This window comes from Lathamus discolor, chromosome 10 (genome assembly GCF_037157495.1).
Source record: "Lathamus discolor isolate bLatDis1 chromosome 10, bLatDis1.hap1, whole genome shotgun sequence".
Classification (NCBI taxonomy): Eukaryota; Metazoa; Chordata; class Aves; order Psittaciformes; family Psittacidae; genus Lathamus; species Lathamus discolor.
The window spans coordinates 871402-886785 of record NC_088893.1 but is presented as its reverse complement, the minus strand read 5'-3'; the positions used below and the strand labels follow the sequence as shown (position 1 = coordinate 886785).

General features: G+C 47.9%; 1 protein-coding gene across 22 annotated transcripts in view; it reads left to right on the top strand.

Moving 5' to 3' along the window:
• The window catches only part of LOC136020218 (uncharacterized), a 47547-nt gene that overhangs the window by 26849 nt on the left and 5314 nt on the right, over positions 1-15384 (top strand). For 2 of the 22 annotated variants that reach the window (XM_065691062.1, XM_065691064.1), the window contains one exon: positions 12074-15371. The exons of 6 other annotated variants lie outside the window; for them this stretch is intronic. The gene's annotated coding sequence lies outside the window, so the exon portion shown is untranslated. Of the gene's footprint in view, positions 1-98; positions 5798-7119; positions 15372-15384 lie in introns of all 22 variants that reach the window. 14 more of the 22 variants (XM_065691058.1, XM_065691060.1, XM_065691057.1 and 11 more) reach the window with 12 other exon arrangements.

Below are 15384 nucleotides of genomic sequence, written 5' to 3'. Positions count from 1 at the left end.
TCCTTATACACTGTTAACATCTGTGAAGGAAAAATATAAATGGTTTACAGTATTTGATTTAAAAGATACCTTCTCCTGCATTCCTCTTGATAAAATAGCAGGAAACTGTTTGCATTTGAATGGGAAGAATCCACAGAACGGACGAAAAACACAACTAACGTGGACCAGACTACCACAAGGATTCAAAAACAGTCCAACCCTTTTTGGAAATCAATTGGCTAAAGAACTGGAGACATGGACTACTCAAGGAAAGGTACAGGTACCGAGATCACAATATCTCTTATTGAAATATGTAGATGACATCTTTATTGTGACAGAACAGAAATCATTATGCATAAAAGTGACTACTGAAATCCTGAACCAGCTAGGAATAAAAACTGCATAGAGGCAATTTGTGCCATTCCAGAACGACGGAATTTACATGGGTTAAGGACAATTTTGGGCATGGCAGGATGGTGCAGGTTGTGGATAATGAATTACGGACTCATTGCTAAACCCCTGTATGAAGCCCAAAAATCACATGCTTTTGTTTGGGACAAACCACAGAAAGAGGCCTTTAAAAGACTGAAGGAGGCGTTAATGAAATCACCAGCACTGGGACTCCCAGATTCGACAAAGGACTTTCAGTTATTTGTCCATGAGAGGCAGAGATTGGCATTGAGAGTATTAACCCAGAAAATTGGAAGCTGGAAAAGACCAGTAGGATATTTTTCGAAACAAGTGGATCCAGTAAGTGCGGGATGGCCTTCATGTTTAAGAATGGTAGCGGCAACTATTGTTCTAATACAGGAGGCCAGAAAACTGACTCTGGGAAAACATATTGAAGTGTTTGTACCACATATGATAACAACTGTCTTGGAACAAAAATGGGGGTATTGGTTTGTAGAGAGCCTAACAGCAGAATGGCTAAGTAACAAAGGGCATGATACCGTGCAGCTGGTGGAAATGTAGGCCTCCAGGGCACAGCAATCTCGTGGTTAATGTTTACCCTGATTTGCTTAAGAAACAGGATATGCATCTTGCTGAGATAAGCGCAACGGTATCTTGCTGAAATAGAACAATGGTCTTGCTTGGGCAAGCTGGGACATGTCGAGACATGTTGAAACAAGAAGTGGTCACAGTTACCTAGAGACCCCTGCGTCGACACAGGCTGACCAATGATTTTGCTGTATCTTATCAGACAATGTAACTAACCCTGCAAGCTATAAAAGTGGATGTATCTTGCTAAATAAACGAGACTTGCTGACCATGAGAGCATGAGGCTTGTCTCCCGCGACTCCAACAACTGGCGCCCGAACAGGGACCCTTCCCTTTGCCTGAAGGAGTTGCGTTGGGTGCAGGTCTCGACATAAAGACGGCTTCTGCAGAACGGGAGTGCTACATCGGTGGACTGCTCGTCTCCTGCTTTGGCCCAGAGTGCTGCATCGGCAGGCTCTGCTGCTACGCGCTGCCGACGCCTGGAGGGTGCAACGGATCCGGTAAATATGGATAGGCAAGCGGCGTATGATCTTTTTACTGCCTTCCTCCGTCGTCAGGAGGTAAAAGGCTTAGATTTTGATAAGGACCTCCCTGCCCTTCTTTCTCACGCTCGGTCCCTCGGTATTTTTAGTGATCCCCACTCTATTCACCAATTGTCGGAATGGCGTCGCTACGGCGATAAATTATGGGACCTTACGTTAGACGATGATAAAATTGCTAAAAAATTATCCAAATTATGGCGCTTGATACATAACGAACTCTTGATGGTACAGGCAGAAAAACGTGCGGCCGAAAGTGCCCGTTTGGCACAAGATCAAAATCGTCACTATGATCCTTCTGCCCCTAATCCGCCGACCGTTTCGACAGTCGAGATACCCCCCCCCCTCCTCCTCCCCCTCCCCCCTGGGATACCCCCCCCTCCTCCTCCCCCTCTTCCCTCTCCCCCGTCTGCCTCTATTATGGAAAACGGACCATTTGAGTCTCCTCAAAACTCCCTTCCTTTGTCTCCTAATGCCACGGAGCCGTTCCCCGGAGCCCTTTCGGACCTCGCAGAGGCTATGGCAAGTCAGAGACGGGAAGTTTGGGCTGCTCTGGCACGCCACGGAGTCGAAAACGGAGATAGGGTCCTTGCCGATGCGGCACAAGACCATGTTGCTACTTCTATGGCCTTTCCTGTTATTTTCCACCCTCGACCAGGCGGCGGTCATAGGGTAGATATCACTCAAATGGATTGGAAAATATTGGCACAACTCCGAGCTACAGTCTCTCAATTTGGGGTTACTAGTGAACCGGCCAAGCAGATGCTTGATTACTTATTTAATTCAATGATTCTCCTGCCTGTAGACATCAAGGGTATTGCTCGTTTAATTTATACCCCTCATCAGAAACTTACATTTGATGCAAGATGGGGGGAGGAAGCGGCTGCTTCAGTAGCATTACCTCGTGCCCAAGGAGACCCCCTATTTGGAATTAAATGAATGAATTACTAGGAAACGGTGATTATACTCGAACAGATGCCCAGGCTGGTATAGGAGTAGAAAAATTAAGAGAGGTCATGCGGGTGGCAAAAAGGGCAATGGACAAAATTCGGGAGCCGGGGGGGCCTCCTATGTATATGAATATTAAACAAGGTCGAGAGGAACCCCTTGGGTCATTTGTTGACAAATTGATGCAAGCCCTTTCTAAAGCTGGTGTTGCGGAGCACATGCAGGATGCCCTCCTAAAACAGTGTATTATACAAAATGGTAATCAAGTCACACGCTCCCTTATCGCTACTGCTCCTGGCAACTGGGTAATTCAAGACCTCTTAGATAAAGCAAATACTCTCCCCTCGAGCAGTCAGATTTTTGCAGTGGAAGCCCTTAACAAAATTGGTGAAGGCCTTAACGCCCAATCTAAAGTTCAAAGCCAAGTTTTGGCAGCCCTTGCACCTCTTCAGGCGGCGGTTGCGCAGACTCGTCCAGCAGCTCCAGCCACCCGAATGAAGTGTTTTCGATGCGGACCCAAGTGGATCCCTGCTCGATGGACTCGGGCTGCTCAATCGAATGAACAGCCCAGAACTCCGTTGTCGTCATCGTCTGCAGCTGATCCTTCGTCCGTTGCTGGAACCACTTGAAAGACGTTTTGGGATTCGCTTTTCTTATTCGACACAAGAAGAGGCAGAACTCCATTTGTTTTGGGAACTTATGAGAACATTTGATCGGATTTTGTCTCCTACTCGTCATTGTTTAACGTGTTTACAAGATCATCATAAGGCTTGGATCAAAATTAAGTGTGGAGGTTGTCATCAAAAAGTTTGGGTGTCCCAAAGCCAATTACAGGCACATGGTGCTTGTGTAAACTGTACCTGGAATCCCCATCATAATTACAATCCTTATAGAGCACTGCTGGCGGAGGCAGGTATAACTCCTCCCGTAAATCTACCCTTAACGTATCTATTAGTCGAGAACCGGGAGGATCTGGAACAACGATATTTGAAATATCGGGTTCAGGAGATTCTCTCCCAGATTCAAACCGCACTAGCCACAGTGCCTCTAGAGATTAAGTGCGGTAAAGATGTGGGTATTCCACTTTTGTGGCAAGTTAAACCTGAAGATTGGGATCGTACTTGTCGCCGTTTTCGGCCTCAATACAGGAGCTTGGGACACTCTAAACAAAATAGAGGAACGAAAAAACATGTGGGTCACTTGGGCTGAAAAAGTTAACCAAAGTAGTTTATGCCTTGCTCTTGCTAAAGCTTCTGACCCCTTTAGAACCTGTTTGATAGGCGTCCCAGCCAATTTTACCTTTCAGCTCAATATAAGAAAAAATGTCTCTGAAATCCAAGAATTTAACCTGCTTGGTTCTGCGCCTGCACAATATTGTTTTTACTTTGACTCTTGGAAGGACCCTTTTGGGCTTCCACATAACTCAGTAAATGTTTCCTCAAATAGGCCCTATAATGAGACCGCTTATTGCAAAAACATCACACACAAAACCATTGTAAAGTCCAACACAGGCTATTTACCTGATGGATATTTCTTGATCTGCGGTGATAGGGCGTGGCAGGGAATCCCCAGAAGCCCGGAGGGGGGACCCTGCTATATAGGCCAGCTAACAATGTTTGCACCCGACATAATGACAGTTCTTAAAGCCAATAAAACTCATATACGCCGTAAAAGAGCCACCACACAACTGGGCCCAGAGTGCTCTGATATTGTTACGCTCTGGGATCCTCCTGAAGTTATTTTAGCCAGTATTTTTGCTCCGGGTATAGCATCTGCTCAAGCTCTCACTCAATTAAGAAAATTAGCTTGTTGGACAGGAAAACAAATAAACATTACAACAAACATATTGTCAAATCTAGCCATGGACTTAGAAGGAGTCCGGCATGCAGTTCTCCAAAATCGAGCCGCCATAGATTTTTTACTCCTCGCACAAGGTCATGGGTGTGATGAGTTTGAAGGTATGTGCTGCATGAATCTCTCGGACCATTCTAACTCCATTCACAAACAATTGGCACAGTTGAGAAACAATATGCGAAAGTTACAAGAAACAAGTGATCCCTTTACCAACTGGCTGGCGTCTTTCGGGCTATCTCCCTGGCTTGTTACCTTAATAGAAAAAATTGTTTTGGTGGTGGTTGTAATATTATTAGCAGTATTGCTTTTGCCGTGTATTATGCAGTGCTTACAGAAAATGATATCGAACGCTTTTAATCATAAAATGGCTATGCTTGCTGTTAAAGAAAACGGGGGAAGTGTAGAGAGCCTAACAGCAGAATGGCTAAGTAACAAAGGGCATGATACCGTGCAGCTGGTGGAAATGTAGGCCTCCAGGGCACAGCAATCTCGTGGTTAATGTTTACCCTGATTTGCTTAAGAAACAGGATATGCATCTTGCTGAGATAAGCGCAACGGTATCTTGCTGAAATAGAGCAATGGTCTTGCTTGGGCAAGCTGGGACATGTCGAGACATGTTGAAACAAGAAGTGGTCACAGTTACCTAGAGACCCCTGCGTCGACACAGGCTGACCAATGATTTTGCTGTATCTTATCAGACAATGTAACTAACCCTGCAAGCTATAAAAGTGGATGTATCTTGCTAAATAAACGAGACTTGCTGACCATGAGAGCATGAGGCTTGTCTCCCGCGACTCCAACATTGGTTATCCCCTAGCCGAATGATGAAATATCAAGCAATCTTAACAGAACAAGATGTTGTAAGTCTAAAGACTACTAACTTGTTAAATCCAGCAACTTTTCTAGGAACTGGCCTAGAGGAAGGAACTCTTGAACATAACTGTATAGAGGTCATCGAGCATACATATGCAACCAGAACGGACTTAAAAGGCGTACCTCTTGAGCAGCTGGACTGGGAACTTTTCACAGACGGAAGCAGCTTTGTGGAGAACGGAACACGGTATGCAGGATATGCTGTGACAATGCAACAAAAGGTAATTAAAGCAAAAACATTGCCTCCTGGGACGTCAGCTCAACGGGCAGAGCTGATAGCTCTTACAAGAGCATTGGAACTGAGCGATGATAAAAAGGTGAATGTATGAACTGATTCAAAGTATGCATTTGGTATAGTACATATGCACGGAGCATTGTGGAAAGAACAAGGACTGTTGTCTTCACAAGGGACTAATATAAAATACCAAGAAGAAATTTTGAAACTGATAATTGCTGTACAAAAACCCAAACAGGTAGCCATTATGCATTGTAAAGCACACCAAGAAGAAACCTCGAAGATATCCGAAGAAAATACACTGGCAGATCGGACAGCTCGACAAGTTGCCCGAAAGGTATGGAACATAATGGTCCTGATACCTCTCAAGGTAAGCCCACTCCATACCTATCTTTCACAAGATCCTAATTATTCAAAAGAACATGAAAAGCTGGCAGGACTTTTGAAGGCTCAAAAGAATTCTGAAGGGTGGTATACAACAACAAATGGACAGATAATAGTACCACCAGCAATAATGCAAAAAATCCTACAAACTGAACACCAAAAATGTCATTGGGGTGCAGAAGCATTGGTAACTTATTTAAGGCAAAGAATAATTTCCACACAGATGTTAACTATGGCAAAGGCAGTGGGGTCAAAATGTGAAATCTCTTTGAAAAATAATCCAGTAGTAAAAAGACAAGTTAAGATGGAAAGAATTAGGATAGGAGTGGAACCAGAAGATTATTGGCAGGTTGATTTTGGGGAACTACCAAAAGTACAAGGATACAAATATCTGCTAGTAAGGGTTGACACTTTTTCTGGATGGCCGGAGGCCCTTCCCTGTTGCGCCAATCAAGCAAAGGAAACGGTGAAATAGTTACTTAGAGAAATCATTCCATGATTTGGAGTCCCTTTAGGGATATCATCAGATAGGGGTCCACACTTTGTTGCAACCATAGTACAAGAAGTTAGTAAACTATTAGGGGTATCATGAAACTTACATACCCCCTGGAGGCCCCAGTCTAGTGGACAGGTAGAAAAGATGAATCAAACAATAAAGAGACAAATCAGTAAAATATGTCAAGAGGCCAGAATAAAATGGCCACAAGCATTACCTATAGCTCTGTTACGAATCAGAGTAAAACCCAGAAGTGGAATGTCAGTAAGGCCCTATGAGATCCTCTATGGAAAGCCATACTTGGCAGGAACCCTCCACAGGAGCAGGGTAGGAGCAGGAGTAGGGTGGGCTTTGAAATCTTTATTTGCTCAAGTTGCAGCATATTGGAATAGAGAAATGATTTATGATCTGATTGGTCAGACAGAAAGATTAGCCAGAGCAATGAGGAAGGGATTCAGAGACATGAATTTGCAGTTACAAGCAACGACTAAAATGACCTTGCAGAACAGAATGGCATTGGACATGTTACTGATTAAAGCACATGGTGTTTGTGAATATTTGAAAGACAGAATAGATTGTTATATTCATATTCATGATGTAACTGCGAACATAGAATACGATATTTCCCAATTGACTAAAGTTGAACAAGGAACGGAAAAAAAAGAGAATATATCGAACAAAATTGGATTGGAGCACTCTTTGATAGTTTGGGCCTTCACCTCACAGGATGGGTCCATTCCCTCATGCAAACTATAATTGTGATATTGGTTATGTTTTTCATGCTGTATCTGATGTATCTTTGTATCCAAAAGGAAATAGCCCAAAACAGTGCATGGACCCATCGAATCATAGGAGCAGTAACTGAGGAACATCTGAAGTACCCTACACCTCCACCTACTTATCAGGAGACAGCTACAGCTACCTAAGAGAATGAAAATACTTACTTGAGTGAAGTATTTTCAAAGGGGGGAAATGTTAGAGAAAGGGGTGAAATTTTTATGATAACTAAATATTAGAAATTATTATATTTGAAAAATTTATAAAGCAATAGTGTGGTTTTGGAAATACTGTAATTTTGCAGTATTGTTTGTAGTTTTGTACCATAGTTATTCAGTAACCGATGTTAACAATGGTAGGCTAGGTGGCAAGAGCTAACATAATCACATATGGTGCAGGGCATATGGGTGGGTTTAAGAAAGTATTGTGAAAGTCTAGCGAAGCAGAAATTAAGGGACACACCAGGGTAGTCAAGTGAGAAGTGAGTCTGTGTCTTACAGTCTCTCTCAGAGTATCAGCCCCAAAATCTGAGCACCAGAGTCTCAGCCACAGAGTCTAAATTGTAGAGTCTCAGTTACAGAGTCTGAGATTCAGTCTGAGAACCAGAGTCAGAGCCAGAGTCTCAGCCCAAAAGTCTGAATCCCAGAGTCTTAGTCATAGAGTTGCAGCAACAGTCTCAGCCCCAGACTCTCAGCCCCACAGTCTTAGCCCCACAGTCTCAGCTCCACAGTCTCAGCCACAGTCTGACAGTATCAGCTCCAAAGTCTGAGGCCCAGAGTCTCAGACCCAGAGTCTCAGCCCACAGTCTGTGTCTGAGTGTCAGCCAGAGTATCGGCTCGAAAGTCTGAGCCCCAGAGTCTGAGCCCCAGCGTCTCTGTCACAGAATCTGAGCCTGAGAGTATCAGCTCCAAAGTCTGATGCCCAGAGTCTCAGCAACAGTCTCAGCCATAGGGTCTGAGTCTGACAGTCTCAGCTCCAAAACCTGAGCAGTAGTGTCTCTGCCAAAGAGTCTCAGCCCCAGCGTCTCAGCCCCAGAGTCTGCGTCTGGGAGTCTCAGCGAGAGTCTCTGCTCCAAAGTCGGAAGCCAAGAGTCTCAGCCAGAGTCTGAGCCCCACAGCCTCAGCCCCAGAGTCTCAGTCACAGAGTCTGAGCCTGAGATTATCAGCCCCAAAGTCTGAATCCCAGAGTTTTAGTCATGTAATCTCATCAAGAGTATCAACCCCAAATCTGAATCCCAGTGTTTTAGCCATAGAATCTCATCAACAGTCTCAGCCCCAGACTCTCAGCCAGTCTCAGCCCCAGAGTCTGTGTCTGAGAGTCTCACCCAGAGTCTCAGCTTTGAAATCTGAGCACCAGAGTCTCAGCCCCACAATGTTAGCCCCAGACTCTCAGCCCCAAAGTCTGTGTTTGAAAGTCTCACCCAGAGAATCAGGTCCAAAAGCTGAGCCCCAGAGTCTCAGCCCCAGTCTCAGTCAGAGTCACAGCCACAGAGTGTCAGCTCCAGTCTCAACCGCAGTCTCAGCCACAGAGTCTCAGCCCCAGATTCTGTTTGAGTCTCACCCAGCGTATCAGCTCCAAAATCTGAGCACCAGTATCAGCCCCAGAGTCTTAGCCCCAGTCTCAGCCCCACAGTCTCTGTTACAGCATCTGACCCTGAGAGTATCAGCTCCAAGGTCTGAGGCCCACATTCTCCGCAACCATCAGAGCCACAGAGTCTCAGCCCCACAGTCTCATCCACACAGTCTCAGCCGCACAGTATCAGCCCCACAGTCTCAATCACAGAGTATGAGCCTGAGAGTATGTCGTGGTTTAAACTCTTGTCAGCCACACAGTCTCAGTTGCTCACTCGCCCCCACTTTCTTCCACCCCCGGCTCCCGGAGGGACGGGGAGAAGAATCGAAAGAATGTAACTCCCACAGGTTGAGATAAGAACAGTTTAGTAACTAAGGTATAACACAGACCGCTACCGCTACCACCAATAATAATAATGATAAGAGAAAATAACAAGGGAAGAGAATACAATACCACCTGCCGATACCCAGCCCGATCAAGCAGTGAACTAGCTCTTCTGGGTAACTTTAGTTTACATCCTGGGCATGATGTGCTGTGGTATGGAATACGTCTTTGGCTAGTTTGGGTCAGGTGTCCTGTCTCTGCTTCCTGCCGGCTTCCCCTCCTCCCTGGCAGAGCATGAGACTCAGAAAGTCCTTGGTCAGGCTAAGCATTTGAGTAGTAACAAAAAACATCGGTGTTATCAGTGCTATTCCCAGGCTGAAAGTCAAAAACACAGCACTGCACCAGCTACTAAGAAGGAGAAAAAATGACTGCTACTGCTGAACCCAGGTGTCCTGGGTTTAAACCACAACAGTTGTTTTTTGGCACCCAGCGTGGGGCTCGAGCAGTTGAGATAACAACAGATCTGACCGGAGTGTGTCTAATTGTATTTGTGATAAGAATTCATTGTTTTAGATTAATAGTCACTCATCACAATGCTGATTTATTGGCTCTCAAAGTTGTTCCTTTTGATCTCACAGTCTCAGTATATCGAACCCTACTTAGAGCCAGTATTTGCTGTGGTAGTGTTTTTCAAGTGTGGGACCTGGGCTAAGGTTCTTGTCTCATTGTACTTTATGGTAATGACTTGTAATACAATAGAATCATTGATCATGAAACTGATCTGGTTTATGTTCCCAGTGTGGTCACCACCTTTATACTTTGGGAGGTATATAATAAAGGTTCTTAGCAATTACACATCTTTTTTTCTCCTTCTTGGGTGGTCAACCTGTGAAGGAGACATTCTTTTACCCTCCCAGCCACGCCCCCCCAGACCATTTGCAGCATCATTTGAGAGTTTTGAAGTTTTTGAATGGCCTTTTAATACTGTTGAGACCTGTTCACTGATTGTGATGGGGATCACCATGTTGGCACGCATACAGAGTGTGTTTTGCCCACGAACATTTTGTCTGATTTCAAGAGTTAAGCAGAGTCAGGTTTGGGTCCTGTCTGAGGTTAAACGACGATATAGGAGGACCAAAGCAGGACCCGCTCACCCTTTAACAGCCCCAGATGGCCAGTGCAAAAGTCTTAACAGAGAGTGGAGACTAGCAGTAGACTATTGTGGCCTAAATGAAGTCACACCACCATTGAGTGCTGCCATACCGGACATGCTAGAACTTCAGTATGAATTAGTCAAAGGCAGCCAAGTGTTATACCACGATTGATATTGCCAATGCATTTTTCTCATTTCCTTTGGCAGCAGAGTGCAGGCCACAGTTTGCTTTTACTTGGAGAGGTGTCCAGTTCACTTGGAACCGACTGCTCCAGGGGTGGAAACACAGCCCTACCATTTGCCATGGACTGATCCAGACTGCACTGGAACAGAACACCTGCAATACATTGATGACATTATTGTGTGGGGTGATACAGCGGAAGAAGTTTTTGAGAAAGGGAGTAAAATAATCCACATCCTACTGAAAGCCAATTTTGCCATAAAACGGGGTAAGGTCAAGGGACCTGCACAGGAGATTCAATTTTGGGGAATAAAATGGCAAGATGGACATAGACAGATCCCCACAGATGTGATCAACAAGATAACAGCAATGTCTCCACCAACTAATAAGAAAGAAACACAAGCTTTCTTGGGTGCAGAGGGGTTCTGGAGAACGCACATCCCAAATTACAGTTCGATTGTAAGCCCTCTCTATCATGTGACCCAGAAGAAGAATGAATTTAAATGGGGCCCTGAGCAACAAGAAGCCTTTGAGCAAATTAAACACGAGATAGTTCATGCAGTAGCCCTTGGACCAGTCCGAACCGGGCCAGATGTAAAAAAATGTACTGTACACCGCAGCTGGGGAAAATGATCATACCTGGACCCTCTGGCAGAAAGCTCCAGGGGAGACTCGAAGTCGACCACTCGGCTTTTGGAGTCAGGGATAGAAAGGATCTGAGGCCAGCTAGACCCCAACTGAGAAAGAGATACTGGCAGCCTATGAAGGGGTTTGAGCTGCTTCGGAAGTGACTGGCACTGAAGCACAGCTCCTCCTGTCACCCCAGTTGCCCGTGCTGGGCTGGATGTTCAAAGGCAGGGTCTCCCCTGCACATCATGCAACTGATGCTACATGGAGTAAATGGGCTGCACTAATTACACAACGAGCTCAAATAGGAAATCCCAATCATCCAGGCATTCTGGAGGTCATCATGGACTGGCCAGAGGGCAAAGATTTTGGAATGTCACCAGAGGAGGAGATGATGCGTGCTGAAGAGGCCCCAACATATAACAAACTGTCAGAAAGTGAAAAAACAGCATGCCTTGTTTACTGATGGGTCCTGCTGTATTGTGGGAAAGCATCGGAGATGGAAGGCAGCTGTATGGAGTCCCCAGCAACAAGCTGCAGAAAACTGCTGAAGGGGACGGTGAATTATTTTTGGCCCGGGGAACCCATGACGTTTCAGGCCATCAGGGCAGAGATGCAACATATAGATGGGCCCGTGACCGAGGGGTGGACTTAAAAATTGACACTATTGCCCAGGTTATTCATGAGTGTGAAACATGTGCTGCAATTAAACAAGCCAAATGGTTAAAGCCTCTTTGGTATGGAGGACGATGGCTGAAGGATAAGTATGGGGAGGCCCGGCAGATTGACTATATCACACTCCCACCAACCCACCAAGCCAAGCACCATGTGCTTCCCGTGGCAGAAGCAACCAATGGATGGCTGGAAACATACACTGTGCCCCACTCCACAGCTCCGCCTCTCTGCCTGCTCCCTGCCCCATGCCTGCTTCCCACCGCTCCAATAGCTGCCCTGCAGGAGGTGGCCCTGGCTCAGTCCACTGCTGGGGAGGAGTCAGGCTTGTACAAGGTGGTCTTCAACCAATAGTAAGTGTGAAGGAGGCGATGAAGGCCCTGCCTTCAATTCATGCAGTTCCAACCCCCTCCCCAGTGGCTGTTATGTCATTGCAGTTCTGTCCCTGCTGTCATTTCAGTGATGCCAGATCCGCGTCAAGCTTTTCCAGTGAGGACACATCATTTTGGGACGAGCCGATTTCCCTTGCCTTCAGAGAGCACTCAGTCCTGGCCCCATGGTCTCTCTTCACGAAGTAGGATGCTGCAGGCCCCTCACTGCTCGTGACACCCAATGGCAAACATCATGGAGTTCAACAAGACCAAATGCTCCAGCCTGGAGAAGAGAAGGCTCCAGAGAGAACTTAGAGCCACTCCCAACGCCTGAAGAGATCTGGAGAGGGACTTTATACAGGGGCCTCTAGTGATAGGATAAGGGGGAGTAGTTTAAACACGATTCATTCCTTTTAACCTGAGTTTAGATTTGACATTAGGTTTAGATTCAACTTTAGGTTTAGATTAGACACGAAGAAGAGTTGACATTAGGTTTAGATTGGACATTAGCTTCAGATTAGGCAAGAAGAAGATTCAACATTAGGTTTAGATTAGACACGAAGAAGATTCGACATCAGATTTAGATTTGACAGTAGGTTCAGATCAGACATGAAGAAGAGTCGACTTCAGCTTTACATTAGAGATGAAGAAGACTCAGCTTTAGATTAGACATTAGGTTTAGATGCAATTTTAGGTTTAGATTAGACATTACATTTAGCTTAGACATTATAGACCAATAAAACTGTTGTGGTGTTCATTCACCCTGTGTCCTGTGAGTTGATTGGACTTCTGCCTTTTGGAGTCCTGCCCTGTTCTTCAGAACAAAACCAAGCCGTGCCTGGAGGCCCTATGAGCAAAGCACAGGGGTGTCAGTGAGATGCTGGGTGCACGGCTGCATCCCTGCTCAAATACAGCGTGTTCTGGTGCTGAATATGGTCCAAGAGTTGCAGCTCTTGGTGCACCCTGCAGCTTTCTGAGGGTGTGAGAGGTTGGAGAAGGAGTTTACTCCCTTGAGTTGGAAGCCTTTGCCATCCAAATGGAGAAGGAGATAGGCCAGCAGTTCACGGCAGGGTTTGGGTGTGACATCGACACTTCCAAGTGTCACTTGGAAGTGACACTTCTGTTTCCAAGCCAACACATCAGGCCTGAAGCTTTCCACACACATGTACACACGTGTATAAAAGTGTACACATATGTACAACGTACACGTATGGGCAACACTCATGCACACGCACACATGCATGCACACGCGTGTGGCAGACACACACAGACTGCACAAACACGTACTGAACGCACATGTGCTGCACACGTAAATGTGCTGGTCTGTAACACGCCACAGGTGAGGCAGAGCCACCAGCTCCAATGGCAGGGGATTGTCCCGGGTCACAGTGGGGACGCAAGCTCACAGGCCCGGCCGATGCAACTCTTGCAGCGAGGCCCCATTGTGACGTGTGAGGTGTCCCAGGCTATATCTGGCCAGCAGGGCCAGCACATCCCCAGATCTGCTGCTGGTCACAGACGAGAGCTCCTGGTTTGGATCCGCAGCCTTGAGCCTCGTGTGGTACCAAAGGCACTCAGGCCCTGTGTCACTATGGCACTGCTGCTGCTGGTGCTGCTGCTGCTGGGCCTGGCCCCAGGCCTGGCCCGGCCCCTGGGTCCCTGCCCGGGGTCTTGCCGCTGCCGCAGGCGCCGGCTGGACTGCAGCGGCGCTGCCCTGGCCCGCGTGCCCGTGGCCACCCACCAACGGCCCTTCTCCGTGCTGTGAGTGCCCTGCGGCCACCCCGCAGCCCTGGGGCAGGGTTAGGGTTTGTGCTGGGGGTAACGCTGCCAACGGCTTCTCTGCAGGGATTTCACTGGGAACGCTCTCACCCTCATCCGCCCTCAGCCGTGGAAGGGATACCCGTGGGCTGAGAAGCTGTGAGTATCCACCAGTGTCGGACATGGCACAGAGGTTGCGGGAGCCCCATCCCTCCGCCGGGCTGTTGAGCCAAGGCTGTGCCGAGCACCACACCAGTGCTTGCCACGTGCAGCCAAGGCCGAGCTGCTCAGCAAGGAGTTGTGTGAATCCCCAGAGCTGTTCCATGGCAGGCAGTGCCCTGGGCTGTGTACCTCCTGCCCGCCCGGGGCCATCCCTGGGCCTGTGGAACCCGTGCTCCCGCTGCAGTCAGTGTCCGCAGGCTGGGAGCAAGCCTCTGCTCCTGCCATGAGTGTGATGAGCCGTGGTGGGACCCGGAGAGATGCTGCAGTTACACTGCAGCGGGGTTGCTCCCCTGACAGCTCCATTGCACCTGAGAGCTGTGGGTGCCACTGCTCGTGTTCATCTGTCTCTTGCAGAGTCCTCCAGCACAACAGCCTGCTGGCAGTGAAGAGGCACTCGCTGGAAGGGCTGCTCCTGCTAAGGCACCTGTAGGTACCCCTCTGCCCATGGTGGTGGGCACGGCCTTCACCTGCCCTGGCCCTGCTGCCCAGCCCGCCCCAGGAAGGGCTTTATTCCCGCGGGTATCCCGGCTGCAGCCAGAGCAGAGCAGGGTCTCGCTGCAGGGTAGGGCTCCGCAGGGACGCGCTGCACTCCCATTGCCCCACATCCAAGCAGGAGCAGGCAGCTGCTGCCCTTTCACTGCACAGACCTGCACGAGGCCGCCTCCTCCAGGGGAAACCTTGTGCATTCGTCTCCTCTCAGCTCAGGTGCCCCAGAGCTGCCTCGGAGTGAGCTCATTGTGCAGCTTCTCTCCATCGCCCATGGAGAGGAGCAGGCACTTCCTGTTCACCCACACGATGGGGCTGGGGACTCCGGCTGAGCAGGCCATTAAACGCTCCCCACAAAGCTTCCTCTCTCCTTGTTTGCTGCAGAACAAGCCCAGGCAGTGAGTTCAGGCTGCGACAAGGAACCTTTTGGTTTCTAGAGCCAGGCCAGGGGACTCCTGCGCACATCAGAGCAGGGCTGTGCAGGGAGGTGACGTTTAGGAGCTAAGGGAAATAGCCCCATGTTGGTCACACGGGGCGTTACAGCCCGTCCCTGAGGCCTCACACAAGAGGTGATGTTGGGGCACGCATAAAGAACCTGCTCTGTCACCAGAGATGAAAATCAGCCCTGAAATAGCGTTGGTGGGATCAGAGCTGGGAAAACCCCTCTGAGCTGCAGCCGCCCCCGTCAGGAGCGTGACCCCCCGGTTACACACCACTGCAAGTCAGTGCCAGAGAGAAACCCCATGTGAAATGAGAGCTGTGGCACGTGTGTGCTGCCAGTGTCAAAGCACCCGAGAGGAACCAGCACAGTGCAGATGTCACCAGCGTTTTGTGTCCTCCTGTTAACAGGGATTTATCTTACAACAAAATCCAGTCGATCGAGGCGCAGGCTTTTGAGAACCTTCCTTTCCTGGAGACCATGTGAGTTATGGGA